This window comes from Rhea pennata, chromosome 22, assembly GCF_028389875.1.
Source record: "Rhea pennata isolate bPtePen1 chromosome 22, bPtePen1.pri, whole genome shotgun sequence".
NCBI lineage: Eukaryota > Metazoa > Chordata > Aves > Rheiformes > Rheidae > Rhea > Rhea pennata.
In genome coordinates this window covers 7280749-7303550 of record NC_084684.1, presented here as the reverse complement: position 1 = coordinate 7303550, position 22802 = coordinate 7280749, and the positions used below count along the sequence as shown (strand labels likewise).

At 34.1% G+C, this 22802-nt stretch overlaps 1 long non-coding RNA gene across 2 annotated transcripts in view; it reads left to right on the top strand.

Moving 5' to 3' along the window:
- Positions 1–22802, top strand: part of LOC134149975 (uncharacterized) — a 138902-nt gene that overhangs the window by 11199 nt on the left and 104901 nt on the right. For both annotated transcript variants that reach the window (XR_009960555.1, XR_009960554.1), the window contains exons 5-7: positions 4869–4981; positions 6722–6912; positions 22008–22086. This is a non-coding gene — a long non-coding RNA (uncharacterized LOC134149975). The remainder of the gene's footprint in view (positions 1–4868; positions 4982–6721; positions 6913–22007; positions 22087–22802) is intronic.

The window sequence follows — 22802 nt, the reverse complement described above, 5'->3', positions numbered from 1 at the left end:
GCATACTCTGAGTACTCAGTTCTAGAATGCCTAGTTATGGGAGCAACAATGAGGGAGGTGTTTGCTGGAGGGAGGGAGCTATTCATTCAAGCTAGATGTAGAACCACAGTGAGGTATCAAATGTTGTTGTAATGGTTTTTGTTACAGGAGGAGGTGTGGGGTTTTTGTGTTTTTGTTTTTTAATAATGTGGGCTGTTTCATTTTAAAGTTAGAAAATGTTTTGCTATTAAAACCATTGTTATTCACAAAAGTAACTTAAAAAATAGTATTCTGTTGTCCTGCTCAGAAAACAAGAGGCCTAACATGAAAACCTGTAAATGGCAAGTCATCACTCTTGCAGTGAATTAGTCATCTTATCCGTGAGCTGCTCTCTATATTCTTCTCTATATATCTCTATATTCTTCTAAATTCTTATAATTTTCACCACAAGTGAAAATTAATTGTATGATTACGTTGTAAATTTCTGTAAGTTTAGCTAGCTTTTAGAACATAATGTTAGCTTGCTGAATTGACAAATGGTGGTTGTACTAGGTAAGGGAATTTATTTACTGTAGTAGTAATATGCTTTTGGCTGACTGAAAGAGTTTTAGAAAAAGGCCTCAATTTCATTTTTAAGAGAAGATTTTTGTAGAGAAAAAAACTTTTACCTTTCAAAATATGAATAATCTGTATTTTTTCAGCTTAGAACTGTATGTAGGACAGATGATATTCATGCTCTAAGGCTTCTAGAAAGTTTCTCAAATCTTTCTATAAATAAAAATTGTGAAGTAAAGGGCAGGAGTAGCAGGCAGGTAGGCTGTTCATGAGTGAAATTCTTTTGTATAAATCATGGTTGCATCATTTTGGAGTTATGGGAGAAAGGGTAAGTGAGCTAAAGCAATTTGTAAGATCAGTATTTTCTTTATTTTAGACTAACACTGTATATGCAGAGTACTGAAGAAACACAAAAAATTGTTCTTTTTTGTAAAGAGATACAGTATAAAATGAGACATCACAATAAACACACCAAGTGCATGGAAACAATGGGTCAGTTTTAGTCAGCATGAGAATCAGCGGTCCAAACTTAATAATATACTAACTTCTGTTAAGATTTTCATTGTGTTGGGTTTTTTTGTGTTGTTGCAAAGAAGAGTACTAAAGAGGCTTTTGAAGAAGAAGAATGGTATAACTTTGCAGATATTTACAAAGAGCTTCTCTCATGAGGGAAAGTATAAAGATTGAAAAAGTAACAAATGGATAGTGGTTGGCAACTAAAAGTTGGAACTAATGTTTCAACAGTAGATGTAAAAAGACAGGTTGTGAAGGGATGCAGAAATTAAGAAAGGAAAAGGATGGCATGGTCAAAGCAAACAAGGTTAATTGTTTGCAGAATTGTTTTGAATGGATATGAGTTCAGAGAGAACAGTTTAGATCAAAACATTTCTAAATCTTGCAGATTTTTTTAGTATAAGACCTAAAAATGGTTGCAATTTGAAAACAGTATTCAGGTTATAGGCTAGAGGATAAAGTCAAACTTCACACTTAACAGAGACCTTTGCAAAGGTTTCTTGTAGCTGTATTTTCTTTTCCCACATATTCAATTTTTCTTACTTTGCTTTACAACCAAAGAAGGATAATTTCCAAAATTTTTAAGTGTTAAAATTAAAAAATCTCTGTGCTTATCAAGTGGAGCAGTGATTTCTATAGAACAATCCTATTATACTCTATGTGAGTATAATGATGCAGTACTGAGATCATCTCTATTCTGAAGTCCATACTCTGACACACACTTGCTTTTTGGCTTGGGGAAGCCAATTGAAGTTTGAACCTGACTGGCTGACTTCTCTTTGATTTGTTATTTTTGGGAGAGTTATTTATTTCAGTATGTAGCCACTAACAGGAATTCATAATAAGCTTCTCTTGGCCACAAAAGAGGAGATACAGAAAGAAAATCTAAAACTTCTCAGGACATTGAAGCCTGCAATTGTGTAAAAATATTTCAGTAGTTAGATTGGGAGGGGAAGAAATAAAGCTACTGTATTAGAATTTTTATTTTTGTTAATGGTAGAAATAGTAAATATATTTAATATCGCAGCTCAAGCAAAGAATATTGTGATTTTAGGCCCCAAAATTGTTGTGTTTCAGGGATCTCCTATCACTCTTCATCTTCAGCTGCAGAATGAAAAAGGAGAGATCAGAATGTGAGAATACATTCATAGCTCTTTTTCTGCTACATAAAGAAAATGTTTCATAGTTCTAGTAAAGAATGAAAATAAAATATGAATAGAAACTTACTTTCAGAGAGATGGTAAATTTCATACTAGATCTTCTATGAGATCCATTACTTGGAATTGGTCTCGCACTTCTGCTTTACTTGAAATATAAATCTAAAATGGGCAGGTGGGTTTCTGTTTTACCTACTAAAAATACCATTAAAACAGAATCTGCATGTGAGTGAACAACTAAATCGAGAGTCACCTTTTACAATGTTATAAGGTGTTTTAAATACACAATTGAAATTGTTGTGAGGTGTCACCTATTATTTTATATATAGGAGTTGAAGGTATTCAGTATATGTCAGAAAATACTATGTTCACCCTGCTAGTTGCTAATTTTTTGTTTGTTACTGATTTGAGTACCAGCACTTTTTGCTCTATTAAGTGCAAGTTCAGTAAAAATCAGAAAGGCATTAAAAGAAACAAACTCCGTGTGTGTTTGTGTGTGTGTATATGCACTAAATTCTAGATAGTTTAACTTATGTCACTGGTGAATTCTAAAGAATAACTCAGCTGATATCTTTTAAGCACAGAGCAGAAATCATTTCTATCATAATGCAGGGATATGGTCTAGATGGCTTAACAGAGGGCTTTTCTAATCCACTTACGCGTTAGGAGACTGTCTGTCTACACAGAAGACAGTAGCTCCTATTTCAGAACAGTCAGACAAGAGGTGCTCATTAAGTAAGTTTTTGCATTGCCTTACAACTATTTGAATGCATCACCTCAAAGGAAATGATCTGAAAAACTTTAAATACAGAATATATACATGTACCCTTGGTGTAATGCAACAAAACTTAAGGCACAGGACTTAGAAGAGTAGATCTGTGCAACAGCCTGTGGTAGAAATACTTGTATGTCATAAATCTCTACTATAAGGATGTTAGCACTCTAAAAATGAAGCATTTAATCAAATAAAATTGGAAGGATATCTTTCACGTTACTTCTTTTTTTTCTATTCTTAATATTATAAATTCTTGTAATGCTTGCTCATGTTTTCAGGTCCCAGGATGAAAACGTTTATTAGAAGCATTTTAAGCATTTACTGTAAAGGGATAATTTTTTTTGTCAGTTTCGTGAGGAAATTTCTCACAGCAGAATGCTACTTTAATCCAATCAAAGTTGTAATGATAAAAAATCATGACCACATTCAGATTCTATAAAATGTGATGATGGGTCTCCATTTCATGATTAGTTAGCAGATGTTAACTTTAACAGGCCTTTTTCTGACACTGTGAGTTGAACAATAAGGAATTGAATAGTCTTGAAGAAATCTCTACACAATCACAGAAGTATTCTCTTCAGATCAATATAATGATATATTTGAAGAGGGAAATTTTGTTTTGCCCTTCACTTTGGGTAGTTAGACTTAATTTTCCCTTTCCTCAGCAACGCAATCATTTACATTCTCTGTTAAGAAAAGATGATATTCTTGTTTATAGCTAAGATGTATTTGTATCTCTTTAACACATTTATGTGAAGGCCAAGGCTATCTACAGTGCCTCAGTGTAAAATCAAAATATCTAGGTAATATTTCAGGAAGGATGATAGCTTGGGTTTTCCCTTCAAAAAATCAGAGAAGTTTATTTAAAGTATAGTATTTGGAGAAATAAAAAATCTGCCTGCTTTTTTTTTTCCTTTGCAATTTGAGTAGAAAGTTTCTGAAGAAACTAAAATAATTTATTCCAATGGTCTTTACTAAAAGGAATGAATATTTGTAGTCTTTCCATCCTTCTGGGAAGACCGGTTATCTTTTGTGTCACGGTTGTCCAAGTTAAGTGCAGATGACTGAGTTCTGCCTTTTCAAGATATTCTAGAAGACACTTTGGAAGATTCATCTTCACAAGGATTAGAAATTGGATATCTTGGGCAGCAATAAACCTGTTCATATTTACTGGCTTTATATTGAAATTTTACAACATATTTTATCTGCCAAAGGTTCCAGTGACAGTCAGCTCTGCTTAGGCTGCATTTATTGCTTTTCCTTGAACATTACAATTTCACATTAATGTTAGGAGAGAGTCAAAATGTTAATTTTTTCTTCTTTTTCTTCTGTTTCTTTTACTTGTGTCCTGTAACAAAAAAAATGAGTGAATGAATTTTACAGAGGATGGATGGAAGAACATGTTGTTCTATGTCCATTACCACATAAGCAACATAAAGATGAAGTTAAAATGCTAAGTAAAAAAATGTTACTCTAGTGTTATTCACTAGAATGAATATACAGTAATTGAAATACCTTTTAATGCAATGAAAGACAAAACTATAGTGTTAACGTTAAGTAACTAAGTGTTACCTAAGTAACACTGAATTATTTCCTTGAATCGATCCCAGTTTCTCTGAGACTTTCTTTCATTGGAGTCCTAATTTTTAACAAATTCTTCTTGATTTTAACCTTTATCATCATGAGCCATTAACTTTCCTTTTTGGTGCTATTTTGTTGGCCAAATAGCTCTATTGCCATTCTTAGTAATACGTATAGCAAGAGTGCTTTGTTCTCTTACAATTTGAAAACTTGCATAAATTTGTATGGTGATATAATTAACAGTAGGAAATGTTTACTATATAATCGTGAGTTGATAACTGTTTCTTTGTTGTTCTTTTGATGATAAGGTGAGAACAGTCGAGGTTTGGAGATCTGGACTGCCATCAGCAACAATTAAATTCTGTCAAGTTCTGCTGCCAGCTAACTTGAGTTAATCAAAGAAAACTCCTTTGTACATATGGTGTGTAAGAATCTTTTTTGTTATGTATTTTCCTTGATTAGTATGTGGATGCAGTAATTGAAAATATTAGCAGTTATTCATTTGTTGATGCATTCTTCTTCCCTAAACTTAATCTTAGCTTTATTTGACAGTCACTTGTTTGGGTGAGCTTTTTGGTTTTGTTTTCCTGCGGTATTTTTTCTGAGCTCTTCTTGCTCCTCACAAGGCTGAATGTCATTCTTCTGGAAGGCATGTTCCCTAAGATCTAGTGTCAGTAGCACTCTGAGTAAAATGGGTTACAAAGGGCATTGAGTACCCTTCTGAAGATGGTGGGAGGAGTTCCATTATTTTCATTATGCATTAGGCTGGTGCACATATAGTCCAACTGTATTGCCTCATATAGTAGTCCTCACTGACTTTTACATAGCAATCTGGAGGTATCATTGCCTGTCATATCTGTATGATATTGTCAGTATTTTTTTTTCTATTTTTTAATAGATTTTGGTATAAGTTGCTTTTCAGCATTTATAAAATCATATAAACGTATATTTATAAAATTAAAATTAATGCTTAGCTAGATACTGACTAATATTTTCAGAAAGCTAACTCAGTGGGAAGAGGATTCTTTTAAAATATGGCAGTATGCGACTTAAAAATTTAAGCTCCTTAGAAGCTCATGAGAAGCCACGGTTTTTAAAAGTGAACTCTATAGTATATTATAATGGTGGTAAAAATGTCATGTAGTCATATACATCTCCCTCTCAGTGGTTGTTTTGTAATTGGGACTTAATTCACAATAATACATGAGTTTACCTTGCTTCAGGGCATCATAGTTTGTTTCTCATAGTCTGATTTAAAATGTCATTATTAAGGACTGCAAAATAATGCTTATTAGTATGCTAAGTTCATTAATTACAGAAATATGTGCAAGTTATATACTTTATGTAATAAATTCCTTTTCATACACTGAGGTGTTCTTGTGATTACCCAGATGCACTACTTCTCTAATGTTCAGCCTTTCAAGGAGTGTGAGTGCTTGCTCACTAGCTAGTGACTATTCAAGGAAAGATATTCTAGTCAAGGGAACAGAGCAACCTCTGCTTTCAAAAACAGAGCTGTAAAATCATCCTCCTAAATAGATAACTGATTCCTGAAATACTGATAAATCTACTATAATCCCTGGGAACTCATGAATGCCTTAACACTTCTAAGAAGCCAAGGTAAAAAATTAAGCTTGGATTTGTGGAGAAGCCTAATGAAGTCCAGCATTTAAACCTCACTGAAATTTCTCATCTAACATCTGGTTTCTCTACCTATTTCCATAGTAACAATTTTTCTCTGCCAAAGATAATAGCTGACATCAAAATTGTAGACACTTAACAATAACTGTTTACAGCACTGTACCAGATGATAGAATCTACAGTAAAATGTGTATTTGAAGATGTAGAACTTTGCTTGTTAGGGATATTGCTGTAAATTTGTGCAGCAGTTTGGCAGAACTGGGAAGTCATGAAAAGCAGCCTAAATAAATTATGTATACAAAGTCTAATATACTTAATTTGACAAAATCTAATAGACTTAAGTTATTGGAGAACCAGTTCTCAATATTATGCTTAATGTTGTATATATGTCCAGCTGTAAGTTTAATATACTGAGTACCTAATGTCTGTCACAGTGAGTTCCACGTTATATTTGGACTTAAGATTTTTAAAGCCTATGAGCACAAATAAATTAAAATGTCAAAACTATTTTCTTTCACAGTTGATCTGAGTGTATAAGTTATCCTTTGACAGCTGCTTCATCTGAAAAATGGGAACTGAAATCCACTGCTTCTGTAGTTAGCAATTCTGGATTTGCATTGACTGATTCACCAATCCCTATGGGAAAAATATAGCTAAAATCTGGATCAGAAACCTTGTATGGAGCAGGAGATGCTCATAGCAACCAGGATGGTAAGTAAAGGTAATGGATTAGAAAGATCAACTTTCTAGAGAACTGAAAAATAAAGCATATCTTTGCATAGCAGTAAAAAAAAAAAATCAAAATATAGGAAACTGCCTTTGTAATACAAATAGGTGACTCTTGAAGCACTTTTAAACAATGGAGGGATATCTGCTAAATTTCTCATAATAGAAACAAAACATTTTAATAAAATGTATTCCATTTTATAGGAGCTATCCCTTCTAGGCTTTCTTTTCAGTTATTTTTCACTAGGCAAAACTACAGTTTTGTAACAAGATGAGAAAAGTTGAGGCAATAATTGATACAATCTTAATTTACTAAGAATGAAATGGGGCCTACAACTGAAATGTAATGGAATCCAGATTTTATACCCTTCAGCTAATGTTCAGAACTATTGTTGTTACCTCAACTATTTCTAGTAACACCTTGGAGTGACAAGTGAAGTTGTTCCCATAATTGTAACTTCAAGAAAGAAGTATTCAACCTATAGGCTCTGTCTCCATGCAAAAGCTATTTTAAGTTGATGTCAGTTATTCAAACAGACTGTTGAGGTAGAAATACTCATTTAATTTTTTTTGACTTAATATTTTTTTCTTGGTTCCTATCATGTCTAACTTCTGATTCTTGGTGAACAAACTGCCAATGAACTTTAAACTGTGAATCGTTTTGATGATTCCAGTCTAAGCAATGAAGTTATGATTCAAAAAACAAGTACCTCCTCTTCTTCAGAAAAAATACACACTACATAATTTTTCTTACTGTATTAAGATTTTAAAGATGGTAAATTTGGGGTCAGTGTGTTTACATTGAGATTTGCAACATCAGATTTGCACAGTAAAAATTTGTCACTTCTAACACTAGAAAACATAACGTATTTTATACTTTGTGTCAGCTTCTCTGAGCTAACATTGAAGCCCACTCCTCCCTGTCCATGCTTCCCATTTATTTCTGAGTGCCACAAGGCAATTGGTCTGAAATGTGAACTAGTTCTAGCATGCATGAGCTCTGTGAATGTAGACACATATTTAACTCCCTTGAGAGAGGTATCAGTACAAGGGATACCGTATAATTACACAATGAACACTATCTAATGATTAGCTGTAGTATGATTGTGTAATATTTTACACTTCTTATGAAAGTGTTATATTTACTAGTCTAATGAAATTTTGCAGTGATACAGGTAAGCAAAGCAGCATCTGCCTTTTCCTCTGATTTCTTTTAATGTTGCTTAAAATAGGTTTATATGCTCCAAAATTTGGCCTATCATAATATTATGATACTAGAGGAGGAAATCTGCATTCTAGATATCTATGTGCATTTTGAATCTACTACTTAAAAATGATAAAAAGCTTATTTTAATGGAACTCAGAGGAAAAAAAGTTGAATATTTCCTCAGCTGCCTCTGTAGCAGCTGGAGCAAAATATAATGAATATTATGAATTTTTACGGATCTTTGTATTCTTTATATGAATATAAAAGTTCAGAGATCAGAAGCAATATTAAAGATACTCATATAATTTACCATGTGAAACTTTAGAATAATAATTCCTGTGAATGTGGATTTATATAATTTTGTCTCTAACATTGTCCTCTGGCAGGTAGGACACAAGTTTGTAGTTGGTATTTCAGTGCAGCAGAGCTTTTCACTGTATTTTAGATGCATAGTCACATTTTTTTAATAAGATGGATTTACATTGTTGTAGATTTTGATTTCTTTGTTTTTCTGTAGCTTGCTGGACAATGTATTTGAATTTTGCTGAACTGTGTCCGGCAGCATTTCATTGTATTAAGCAGAGTACTGAATGCAAATGTCTGACTTCAAGGAGTGAATTCTTCATTCAGATTCAGCTGTATTGACTTCTTGAGCTTGACTCAGCAAAGCATTTTGTATAAAATGCATTGTTTTTAAAATGTTTTAGTTTACATTTTGTGTATGTTATCTTCTGTGGATTAAAAATTTCAAATCCTTAAGGTTTATATTAACAGACAGTGAATGCTAAAATAAAGGCTATGTTAAGGTAGAGTATACTACTTTTGCATTTTCATTTGGAAAATATTGTGAAAGATTATAAACAATTTATAGAAGAGGGTGCAATCTAGCTGTGAGTAGGATACTAGGGAAAAGGGTTGTCAAATGATTGTTTTGCAGATTATACCTTTAAGTATAGATGGCTTTTTTTCCTCCTCTGAAAGGTAATGCAGACTTCAGGCAGGGCTAGCGTATTCTTTCTTTCTTTATTAGTAGAAACACTTGTATAGTGTTTTCAGGCATTTTATATAGAAAGAATCTAAAAAGAAACAAACTCTTGTGGTTATTCACTTGATTGAATTAAATGTGTTCATTCCAGTCATTGCCATCTTACATCTTTCTTTATTCTGAATACATCATGAGCCTTTTGCAATGTAGTACTTCTACTTAAGCTTGTATTCTGATTGGATATCACCCTTGGTAAATGTCCACCTGTGCAGGTGATTTATTTTTCTTTTTTTATCTGTCAAAAAAGGGAAGGGAAATACTATTCACACATGTTTGTACTGGAATGTATATAAATGTTGGTAACCTGGTTCGTCTTTTAGACATATGTTAGTTAGTATGCTGGTAACCTTATAGACATGTATCTAAAAGAAGTAATGAGGAATAGTGTCTTATTAGGACCATGAGATGCATCTTGCATCCACATTGAAATCATAGACTAAATCAACTTGTGAGAGAATCCTGTTTGTGACCTCTAATAGACATCTATAATCTCATTTCCCTGCAACAATGGGGCTGTAAAGTGATGATTAACATGTTTGCTGATTTTGCAATTAGAAACCCTGGGCTATTCCTAAGCATGCTGATTCGATTAGACTGACAAGCAGTGCAGGAGATGTGGCACTAATTGTGATGAAAGGTGGCTCTGTGTGTCTCAAGCACATCCACATTAACTCAATTTAATGAGGCATCAATTTGGAGTTAAAATCTAACTGTACTAATTTCTTATCTGCTTTGCTTTATTGCTACTTCTATAACCTACAATATGTTTGCCATGTAATAATTTTATTCTGGGAATTTTAATTAATTGTTCATGATAAATAATTAGATTATAAGAGGAGTTAAGGCTTCCTTTCTTTGATGAAGTTTTTACTTTGAGCCTGTCTTGATCCAGATTTCCTGCATGACCATTTATCAAATGTATCTTGTACAAAAAAGAAAGAAAGGAAGAAAAAAAACTGATAGAATTTTGGACTGTTACTTTGTTTGTATTCTTTTACGGAAGGTGCATCTTGCTGACGTCTGTTCTGCTTGACATTTTCATAAATTCCAATATTTTGATTTGGTAATTTTAATGAGTAGAATTACATTTCATTATTTTCATCTGTTCTGTGTATAACTTTAATCTAAATAGAACGAAGCTGTGGTGCCAAGCATTACTGAAAACAGACTTTTAATTGTTTCTAGTAGCTACCCAAGAGCAGAAGCCACTTCTGAAAATGTATGTTGTTGTGATGTGGAGATGACCTGTGAGCTGAGTAAGCTGTGAAGAGCTGAGTTGAATCCACCATTCTTTATTTTGACCACTAAAATCTATTTTCCTCTTCAAACTGTTCAGTAAAAAAGTTTGGGATTTTAACTCTGACCACATAAAAGGATCATTCTCAGTCCTCATTAGAGCTGCTGTTTAGGTATTGAACTCAAGCAAATTAAAACAGTTTTATAATATTAATAAAAACTTCCATTTTTTAGAAGTTTGTTTTGTTTAAGCTTTCAGATTGGCTACTCTGTCTTTTGTTTAAAAGAAAAGCCAGGCTTACACACATGGATGATTGCCAGATACTCTAAACCCTATTTTGGTCAAATTACAGTACCCAGATTTTGGTAACAAAGCACGTTGATTTTATATTCAGAAAGATTTTTATATTTAGTCTGTTAACCTTTTGTAATTCCCACCCACAGCTTTAAACTATAGAACATTTTTTATGCTAATTGTTGTCAGTAGGGTATCTGCCATGGCCCCTTAGTAATTTAAGTCCATTGAATTGTAATGCAGGTGCTGATAATTGCAGAACTGTTATTGTCTGACTGGCTGCCGCAAATATATTTCAAACAATTCCTTGCAAATCAAATTTGAGAACACTGGAAAAATATCCCATCTTTAAAGATAGCCTTACATTATGCTTTTTAAAACAGAAAAGCAAAGTTGCCGAGGTATTTTCGCCTCACATATGAAGGAAAGATAGTGTAGTTTTAAAAATGTCTGTAGTAATCTCATTGTTCTTGGATATTTATAGGCATTTTTATCTAATGGTTTCTGGAAAACATGATTGCTCGGTGTAGCTTCATAATGCAGTGACTATGACATGATGTGGGTAGGCATGGGGAAGAGATTCTCTCTTCTGACCCCAGGTGGTCTGAGTGATTTGGGACAGAGTACTTCCTCCTAGTTATGCTTTTTGTGGTATAAAATATTAGCATTGGGATTTTTTTTTTTTTTTTTTTTTGCTTGTGAATTGGGGGTTGTAGTGGTGGTTTTTTAGTACTTTCTCAGAACATTGGGCCTAATCTGAACAATCTTATAGCCAGTGGAAATCTGTCCTGTAACCTTATTGGGCTTCAGTTCTGTCCATAAAACTGAGTGCTCATTCTTTTACTAGAATCTTCATTGCATTCAGCTGTGATTTGTGGTAGTGTTTATATTGGGAGTCTATATAATGGAGAGTTAATGATTATGCAGTAATGTTTTGTTTGGAATATACAATTCCCTAAAATGCTGCCTGGGCAAATATTTTAAATACAGAGCACTTATATTCAATAAGTAATAAGTCATTACTTTTAATAAGTGACTATAATTTAATACTTCTGATGGACCCTCACTCTCACAGTGAAGTCTGTTTTCACAAAATTCTTTAATGTGGATGAGACTCGTTTCTCATGAGAAAATTTTCCAGTACAGTGAAGCTACTATACACAGGAAGAAGGTAAATTTGTGGTCAAAATTAGAAGCCTTATAAGAAAAGTTTTTTTCTTTGAAAAAAACTTCTATATTTATCTCCAAATTAAACTTTTAGGTATTCTCACAGTATAAAGCTGGTGATCAACAGTAATGACAAACCGTTGCTGGAAGCAGGAGTTTTGGGTGTCCTCCCTGACAGGGCATATGAATTTCTCAGTAGAACAGATTTCACAATTCAGGAAGGCTTAGGTGGTTTTTGGCTGTGTGTGTTGCTCTTGCTCTTTTGCTGTGGAGACTGAGCTGTGTGACTGTTGGAATATTTAGCAGTGGTAACAGCTATTTCCTCTTGCCCCTTTTTAGCTACTCATCTGGACTTAGTTACAAAAGTTCCAGAGATCAACTTTTTAAAGCTTTGCCCTGAAATATTTAATTTTGCTTATTTTGAAGCAGCAGGAGTTAATTTACCTCTGCAGGATGCTCTTTTTCAGCAGTTGCAAAATTATCTAGAATGTAGTATTTCACATCTAGTAGTGAATGTTCAGATTTAACTGGCTAAAAACTTCAACAGTAAGCAGTTGACTAGCGTGTAGCTTCTGCTCTACCTGCTAGTCATTGCTTTACTGGAAGACTGTTCACTTGATTCTCCTTTTAAGATCCTTGTAACTCCAAGGCTGTCATCAAGTCAGACCATTTGTGTGATCTTTTTTTCTTCTTCACCACCCACTTCCCTACCCACACTTAGAATCATTTTTAAGAACAATTAAAAAAAAAGAAAAGAAAAAAACTGATCTTGAATGATTCAGCTAAATTTGTTCAAGGAACTTTGGAGAGATTATCTGTACTTTCCATGGGTGGATTTCATTCATCTAAGTTATTAGCCTGTTGAGATAAATGGGCACTTTTTTTTTCTTGTAAATCTGTATTCTAACTCATATGGTATTTTAAAGCCCTTCTAGTGCATATTGCTTGTATATAAAAACTTAAAGGCAGTCATCAAGACATCAATTTTGGGCATCTCCTGACTGGAGCTGGCCCCTTCCAATTTTTGTTGACTCGGCCTGCCCAGATCAGGTTTCTTAGGGTCCTGTTTACCTGTGCTACAATTATACTTGTGCTAATGATAGTTCTTTTTTTTCTTACTTTTCAAGGTCTTAAAATGCATAAGTATGTTGAATAAGATCTTTACCCTGTGGCAATACAGCTCAGGTTCAACATCATTAGCTAAGGATAATACAGAGGCCTTAGCTCTTAACTACTTTGGTTTTTGTCAAATTAAACTACACCCATGCTTTGACATACTATGAGTTTTTTGTGTTAATTGAAGTTTTTTGCAAGATACCAATGGAACATAATTTCATAAATTAACAGTTGATTTCAATCTCTGCCTTCATGGTTTCATGTTTTTCAGCCAGCAGTGAAAGTAAACTAATTGTTAAATCTGTTGCCTGTGTTTTACATTAGGAAAGTTTGGGTTTTGCAATTGGAAACATGCAGTGTGTTTTCTTTATGAAAAATCTGGCAATCCATCTCTGTATGGTTTATTTTTATAGGTTATTCAAACACTGTTTTCTAACATCTGCTGTATTTTTTTTTGAGCAGCATCAAAGGATAAATTCATTTAACTATTGTTTTAGAGTACATGCCCACATTTATGTGCACTTTTTTTTGAGAGAGAGAGAGAGGGAGGGGCAGGCTCGAATTAATTGAATACCTGCTATATAATATCATCAACTTTCCAAACAGGATTTATAATGAAAAAGAACTAAACCAGTTAAGCAGGATCAGGAAGCAAGACAGGGATCCTGCTTAACAATATAGTGCTGGTCCTGTGCAATTTATACTAAATGGAGCTCTCTCAAATGAAGGAAACAGACATTGATTAGCCACTAAGGGGTCTTTTGTGCCAGGTGCAAATTTTATTGTGGAGGCATGATATTAGATTGTAAACTGTTGTCTAGAAACTAAACTAGAAACAGACTTGTCATTCTGAAAGCTTATACTAGCAAACTTGATCAGTAAGTATCTAAGAGTAATCGGTTCCAAAAGTAATCTACAGCTGAACCTGTAATTGGGATTTTGCAAATTCAAAACATTGGCAAAATGTATATTTAAAAAAAAATAGCTTAAACTTGGCATAAATTGTATTGTACATGCATTTTTCCAGTGTTTAACCCAAATGACAATAGCCTCTCCTGTGTTAGCAACAGACGTTGATACAGACATGGTTTAACATTGGTTGAAGAAGGAATGTTTATAAAAAAAAAATAAAATAAAAAAAATAAGCTCACAGATCAATGTGAAAAATACTAAATTAGTCATCTCCTTTGCCTTTTAATATGGTCTCCAGAGACTTGTCTTTGCTGTTGTCTTTAATAATAATGCTTTCTTGGGTTTTCTTTGGCATTCTTTTCACCAAGCATATTTTGGAGTTGGGGGCTGTTTTTTGGAAATACCAACTTAATCTACAACTATTGGTATGTGATAAACAGTAACAGCTTGCTTTTATTATTACATATATTGCAATTGAGTTTTTAGCATAAGAAATTTGAAATGTGGCCCTAAAAAGTTTTGAAAACGAAATAGAAGACCTAAAGCTCATATCACAAGTTGAGGCTTCCTCTTGTTGGAAGAAAAAATAAAATTGCTTCACTTAATTGTAATAGTCATGATATGCACTATGGAAACAAGGTTTTATAGTTCCACAGTTTTACTGTGTTTTGCTCATTCACTGAGCACTGCTAAATGGAATTTGGCAGTAGAGCTGATTTGCTCCTTTGAAAATGCCTGGCAGTAGAACACATTTTCCTAGTGACAAACAGAGATATATCTTAGAGAAAAGTATGTACATATGAGAAAGATGTGGCTATACTTGCTTTTCTGTAATGGTTCTATGGTGCCTGATAATCTGAACCAAGTTTCTCTACCTTTCCCTACCTTGCCTTGCAAGATCCAAAGGAGGTCACACTGTCATTGCTGAGTTGTCTTTAACTGCAACAGAAAATGAGGGTTGTCAACCTTTCTTGTCACGTCACATGGGAAAGGCAATGTTAATCAGCTGTTCTCTTTAGGTGTTAATCCTGGAATGTGGTTTAAAACTTTTGTTTTTAATCTTCTATTTTAGAGTAGCAGTTAGCTCAGTAGCAACAGTTGGTTCAATTTGCAATAATAATAATAGCCTTGGAGTACGACTCAAGGATCATAAAAATAATTCTGGCTTTGTAATGTTTGGGTGGCTAATGAAGACCTCTATACTTCTTCATAGAGGTATTCTCTCTGAATAGATCCCAAAATAAATGTGATTAAGAAGTTGGTTCTTACTGTGTACCAGATTGAAGAGGTTTGCTAGCAAAACCTTTTTCTGAAGTGAGTTGGTAGTTCATATATCAGAACTCTCTCTATGAAACAAACGTCAGTATTCTATTAAGGCAGCAGAAAAAAATTGAAGTGCAGAATAGTTTCGGAATAGAAAGTACTGATAACTGCCTAAGGTGCAGTACAGAATGTACAAACCTGTCTCAGAAAACAAGTCTTATATAGCAGATTACCTCTTAATAGGGACACTCACAGAACAAACACTTGGCAGATGTTAGTCACATTTCTTAAAAGCACCAGGGAAAACTTCTTAGGTACTGCAGCAGTGATTATGGTATAAGAACATATACAGAATAGACAATTGGAATAGAAATTTTAGTAAGATGGTCTTTCATGTATTCATCAGTCTGCAGGTGGAGCAGGCAGTGTTTTTCTTGCAGAATATTTTTTAAAGAGCATTAGGCAATGCCAAAGCTTCTCTTTAGAAACATCACATTGCTAATGTTGCAGAGTAGGGAATAAAAAGATTGCATTAGCTCCCCTATTTTGTTGTAGTGTATTTGAATCTGCTGAGCTAATATGTATTTCCTGTGAGTCTGTTCCTTGCAAAACACTGAGCAAGATCCTTAAGAGTTACATACCTAGCATCTTTGAAGCTCTCAGTCTAGTCACTTCTGAGTGACACTGGTCACCTTGACTATGAATGTTCTAAAATTCTCAACCCTGAAAAGGTTAGACTCTATTCTGTTTCTTGAATGCATGGTGTAGCATATTCTTAGTTAAAGAGTAAGAACTTCTATCTGTGGTCCACAGCAGAATTTTCAGAACTTTCTAGTTATTTAGGGGTATAAGTGCTAATGACTTCTATATGCTATCTACAAAGAAACTGAAGGTGTAATTGTAGCTTAGATAGGTAAGTGTATTTTAGCCTTTATCGGGCTATATTAAGAATTATAGAAATGAATATGAGTCAGTATGGGCTAATAAACTGCCAGTTTCCCTTGTAAATTCTTTCACCTTATACGTATGTCTTTGCTGCTAGGCTTTCACTGTTGTTGTTACCATACTGGCAAGAGTAGTTCCAGAAATTTTCTACTAAATGGAGCTAGACTCATTTAACAGAAATTCTCATGAAAAGTGATCCTTTAACATTCTCCATTCTGCCATTTTATTTAGAGCATTACAACTTTAACAGGTTAAAATTTTGTTTTGTTTGTATACAATACACAATTCTTACATATAATAATTTGTTTATACATGCACTCATACCTTTTGCAAGTCTGGGCTATGCAGTAGCATCAATGTAATCATAAATCACAGTGTATATTTACTTTGAGAAATGACCACACTAATGTATGTTCTGCTCAATGCATTACTGTAACAATATTGCACTGAATCATCTTCTGTGGGATTAATACAACAGTAAAGTGGTCCTATGTGTAACCTGAGTTAACATAAATTATTTTTTTTTTTAACTTTCTGCTGAACAGCTCTTCCTTCCTCCCTTTTTTCCTTAATGAACAAAGCTTCTTGGTGAATTGGCTCTCTCATTAAAGACTAATGCAGTGTGTCTGGTCACCTTTAGATGAGATGCATCTATTTCTCCTAGGACCAATAGCATTTTTTTTTTTTAATTCAGTTAAATGAAGAAGATAAAACTTTGTCTTCTATAAGCACCTAATAACTGTTTGCGTCCTGTTAATAAACATTACGTCTGCGATTGTAGGGTAACTTCTTTGTTGCTCTTTGGGAGTTGTTGACTTTCCTTCCTTTTGTTGGCCTCCTCACAGCTGCTAGCTTAATGTCCTACACAGGTGATTAGTGTGCTGTAATTGAGTTGATTGTAAAAAGATAATTGACACTTCACTCCCAGAGAGGTCAAGTTGCTCTGTCTTCAATGGTGGTTATGAAGGTAGTCATCTGGCTGGCACTCACCCCTCCAAGATGGCAGCGTGACCTTTATCTTGCTGATCAAGTTATAGTCATTGTGATTAAAATTAGCATGAAAGGAATGTTTAAAAAGATTCTGTGATTTGGCTTCACTTTGCTGAAAGCATGTGAAACTGGAGCTTGTAAACCTTATTAGGTAGTTGTATGTTTAGTATGTTTTTAATATGTCTGGAACAATACTAACACACTAATAAATTGCCCTACCTGCTCTCTAAATACTTTGTGCCATATTCAGTAATGTGGGACAAGAGAAATATGTCTGTAAATGTGTATAAATAAATGACATAGGGTTTCTCAAATGCCTAACACATGCAATCCTGTCAGGCTGCTTAAAACTATTAAGATTAAACACCTTTATTTGAACAGCTGATTTTTTTTGCACTTATTTCAGCTGAAGTCTAGAATTTTTTTCGGCATGAAGTATTTCTTAATAAGGGATTATCTAAATGTAGGAGTTCCACTGAGATTTAATAGAGAGTTAAATAAGAAAATGAGCAACAGATGAGGAACAGTATAAAAAAGCAAAAGATACTTTTTAAGGAAAAGGTGAGTGAATTCTTTATAAATAAAAACCAGAGTTGATTCACATATCTCCTTGGAAAGGTGTACTTAATTATTTCCATTCTGTATATTTGCTGCAGTATCAGAGAGGGTTTAGGTGACTTTTAAGTCTTCTGTAGGTCTAACAGCTATAGCGCTTCACTGTTGTAGACTTAATGATGATTAAATAATCCTGCCATTAGTAGTGAGACAGATGAATGCTGTTACTTCCTCTGCCACAGTGTAAGATGACTTGCTTAAGCTCATATCAATGAATTGGGATCTGTATTCAGTAGTTCCGTGTTCTTAGTGCTTACTCAGATGTGAGTCTGTAGCCATCATAGTCTTTAGTTAACTGAAGACTATCTCAAAATTCACTGTGAGAATAAATACATCATGGGGCAAGCCTCGTGAAGGCATATGTCAAACAGGAAAGATTTGCACATTTATCTGGAAACTTTCATTTCGTTTTTCTTCCTTAAAGGGTCACTGATGTTCCTTCACTGCACTTTCAGAGAGAGAGAAAGGGGAGAAGAATTGAATGGAATCACTTATTGATTTCTTATCCCTAATGGCAGTTATACCAGCCTTCTTCTTATAGTACACTAGCAAAGATTTCTTTTCAGAATTAAATACTCCTTGGAAATTGTGTGGTACCACTGTTAGAGACACAGGATCCTTACTGAAACTACTAGTGTATTAAGAACCTGGAATTACTCTGACCAATATGGTTCACATTCATTGCCCAGAACATAAATACTGCTACTACAGCAAAACCTAATGGAGAGAAGAGTGTTATTTAAAGAATGTCCTTGCAGAAGTGAAGACTTTTATCTTGTAATATAATGATAAAATTAAGGCACTATGGTGATAACTGCAGCACTTGCAATTAGAAGTTAAAATTAACATATTCTAGCTAGGATAAAGCATCACAGTTAGAATATTGTCTGTCTTTCACATTTCACCCCGCAGAAGTTAAGAGAAATATTAATTTTTTTTTGTTTTGTCCTGAATTATCCAACAACTGCTTTCCTATGCAAAATGTTCCTACCAGGATGGGATATTATATATCAGGTCATTCCCCTGTCTCCTGAATTGCATTCTGAAATGTTCTTTGAAGGTTTTGCTTATTAAAAACTTGGCCAAAACAGCTGCCTTGCAGGTTTTGCAGGAACAGCAATGATCCAATCTATAAATAAGCATGTTGATTTTTCTGAAAGATGTAGGGAGAAGTTTAGTTAAAGAAAATCTATGATAGCCCTGCTCCTCTCCTAAACAAGGCATAGAATGCCTGAAGCCAGTAGCATAATGTAGAGTTGTTCCATTGAAGCTCCAATTCATACTGAGAAAAACAGCTTAAGAGGAAGAAAGAGAACCAATTTTTTTTCTTTATCCAGAAGTCCTAATGACTAGATGTGTTCCCAGTATTGTTGTATAACCTCTCTGTACATCCATTTATTTATTGATTTGCTATTGCTGTTACTTTATGTATATACTTCACTTTTTAAAGGAAACTTAGCTTTTATTTCCAGTACATAATTGTATTTCAGAGTATGGTAATGAAATAAAACAAAGCACTTTCTTCTAACTTGCTCCATCATATGCATTCAGGATAGTGTCAGATATAATCTTTTCTGATTTCTGTAGTCTAGAATAGTTCACAAAGATGATCTTGTTGTAAATTGAAAGCTAGGTCTACTGAGAGGATTGTTGGCCCTCAGTATGACAGTAAGTATAGAGAGGAGATTTTGCAGTGTTGTGAAAGACTAACAACTTCATGTCTTGTAACTAGCGTATCTGTAGTTACTTATTGCAGTACCTCCTGTAGGAGTTTGAAAGTCTTGTACACAATGGACCACTTAATGGATAGGCTACAGTGATGGGAGGGAGGAGGAGCAGGAGGCAAAAAGAAAATTCCTATTGTAAGGAATTGTTCACAGCCTGCTGGCAATTAAAATATGCATTGCAGGTCACACACAAACTTTGTTAGTCTCTGACCTATAGTTAATTACTTTTTAGCAAGAATAATGGTGCTAAATTATATATTCTTGTTTACTTTTGTATAGTACCTTAACTAAAGTGGTAAACTTAGTGATAGAGCGAACCATCTTGTTCATATTCTTTTCACTACGTTACCACTTTATAGTATTTGAGGGTGGAAGTTCTTGTCTTTCAACCAGACAGAGGGTGGAACACATCTCTGCTGCTTACAGAATCATCTTGCTTGCACCTCACCCTGCTGATTACATACCCTTTCTTCTGGATGAAATAACTAAAGTAAGGAAATAATTTTATTAAAACATTTTAATTTGCCTGAAAAATGGACACTTTGACTATTAACTCTGAGTATTTTCTGCATGTCAGCGTTGCTGGTGGCTGCTTGCAAAATTCATCAATATCTATATAAACTTAGGCGCAAAAATAATGACGTTGAAAAAAATCATGTTCTTATAGATACACACATGCATGCGTACATGCATGCATAGACAGACATGGACAGGCACACAGAGATGTGCTATAACTATTTCTTGGGAATTAGAAATTGGTAATACCAAGCTAATTTCTGCTGTTCTGATTTCATTTGCTGGCAGAGTGGTCCCTCACCTGTAGGAGCCCGTGTTAGTCAACAGCAACACAGGAGGGCATATAAAGTTTTTTCAAGACTTGTAGAAGTTATTTTCCCCAAAAGAGTTTTAATATAAACAAGCAAATAATTAATGATACATTACTTCAGAGCAAAGGGAGATTCAGAGTTTATCTCTAGTGAAACTTTGCAAACGGTAACATTCAGCTGCTTTGTCAACCACCGTTTCACTGAAACCCTTGAGGTGATGTACTGTTTGCTGTTGTCTTTGAGACAACTTCTGTCTTTGACTTCTGTTTGTTTTCTTAAGTGCCCACTGAATTTTCAATGCAATTCTACTGGGGTACCTGACTTGTAAATGTTCTTATTCCAGACTTTGGGAAAAGAAATTCTGCATGATGCCACAGTTGATGTGAACTTTATATAGGTTATTACAAGATTAATTAAGATGCATACTTTGTATATTCATCTCGTAGCCAAGGCACTCATCCCTGTAGCTTCTAATGAGTGTTCCTTGGCTCAGGCATTTATGGGCTGGCCATAGAGCCAAAATAAAGAATCTGTAATGCTGCTAGCATACTAATGATATGAAATGAGGGGTATATCCCTTGGTCCATATATAGGAAACATATTTGGGGCTGAAGAGGTCTGAGTGTAGACTATAGGCCTGCCAAAGAATCTGATAAATCTCTTACTATTTCTATATCTTCTGGTCAGAAATGGTTATTTCCTTATAGGTAAGACAAGTGGAGAGGCCAAGCAATTGCAGTTTGTGTTTGTTTTTAATTGCAAATGTTTATTGCCATTAACTAGTAGTGACAAAAGTATAGGTCTTTAGGTAATCAAAAGTTACTCAATTGCAAAATTTATGAGTTCTTACAAGGCAGGTTGGTATAAAATTATCATAAATAATTGTAGTATTATTTAATTGTTCACTCTGTTCATTGTGACAAATAATATACATGTTAGCATCAGTTCTCATCCACTTGAATGAAGAGAGTAAAAAAGTTTAATTTGTGTAATGCTGCCAGCCTAATCTCTCAGGCTTTGAAGAGTGCTATACAGACGGATCCTAAAGAATACTGGAGAAGAAGAACTTCCAGCATTATCAAACTCGATATAAATTACAGTATGTGTGTTGCTATAACCCATTGAAATATATAAAGCATGGTTTAGGCATTTAAAAATTCCAGAAAATAATTAGAAAATCATTGAAGACTTAAAGCAAAATAAATGGAAAATTCAAGGGCAAAGCCTAGGTACTATTGTTCAAAGTGAGAAGTGATATGACATGCTCATTCCAAAAGTTCTGCTGTAGGTAAGATAAAACATTACTGGGAATGAAGTAAATAACTGTAAAATATAAGAGCAGGTAAGAGGTACCAATTAGACAAGGAAAGCTGTTTCAAATTCTTAAAACTGTTTTGTATTCTGTCTCTTGTAGATGTTATGAGCATCCCATACACTAACCTGAACTGGTAGGTTAGTGACTAGGACCCAATTTTGTTTGCAGAAATAAGTAATGGGAAGTCATGAGAGAACCTTAACATGTATTTAAATTAAAATCCACCGTATACAAGTGTTGATGTATTTTGCAGTAGTGGTTATTTTAGCTTATGTATGTAAATGAAAACACTAGCATATTGTAAATTACAGCTGCATTTCTGGCACTTTCCTTTAACACTACAGAAATATATATGTGTTTGTGTAGATGTATATATATTCACATAATCTTTGTGTATTTTTTTTTTCTCCTTTCCTATAGAAAGGAGGCAAAAGGCCATGTGGCAGGATATATGCTGACAAACCTGAGATGTCTTACAGAAGACAATTGGAAACAACAGGTATGTGTGAATCAGGATTCCTACTGCTCAGTTGGATAATGCTTTCTGTTGAAAGCAGTGTGTATCTCCTTGCAGTAAATAATAGCAAATTGGTGTTGCTCTTTTGGAAATTCAATCTTTTCTTAGTTGACCACTGTCATAATTATAATACTATTTTTCCTATTTTATGTGAATACATCTTTTACTTCTTTAAAACATGAGCTTGTGCATGCAAGAGCACAACCCTTCAATTGGAGACTGATTTTTTTTGAGGGTTTTTCTTGTTTTACTAGGGCTTCCTCCCCTTCCCCTTCAAATGCAGTAAGTGTAGGAAGTTTCACTAAACCTCTAAAATTGCCACTAGGTTTACTATCCAGTTTTTCAGCTGAGTTTTGCAATCTACTCTGACTTCCATGTTACTCTAGCTAATGACACATAACCTTGCTAGTTAAAACTAGATTTAGTGTGTTTAAATTAATGTCTGTAATGGGATTGCAAGTAATTCAGATACACAGTTAGAAAGACAATAATTACATAGAAGAGAAAGGCTGCTCTTCTGCTCTAGTAGGTAAGTAAAGTTTTGCAAGGGTGATTTGAAGACTGTGGGGACGTATAGATTATATTTTATTTAAGCAAAGAAATTTCCTGTTCTGTGGACAAATATGCTAGTCTGAGTTTACTATAAATCTAGAATTGATTTAGGCAAAGAAAATAGTATGTTACCACCTTTTGTGGTC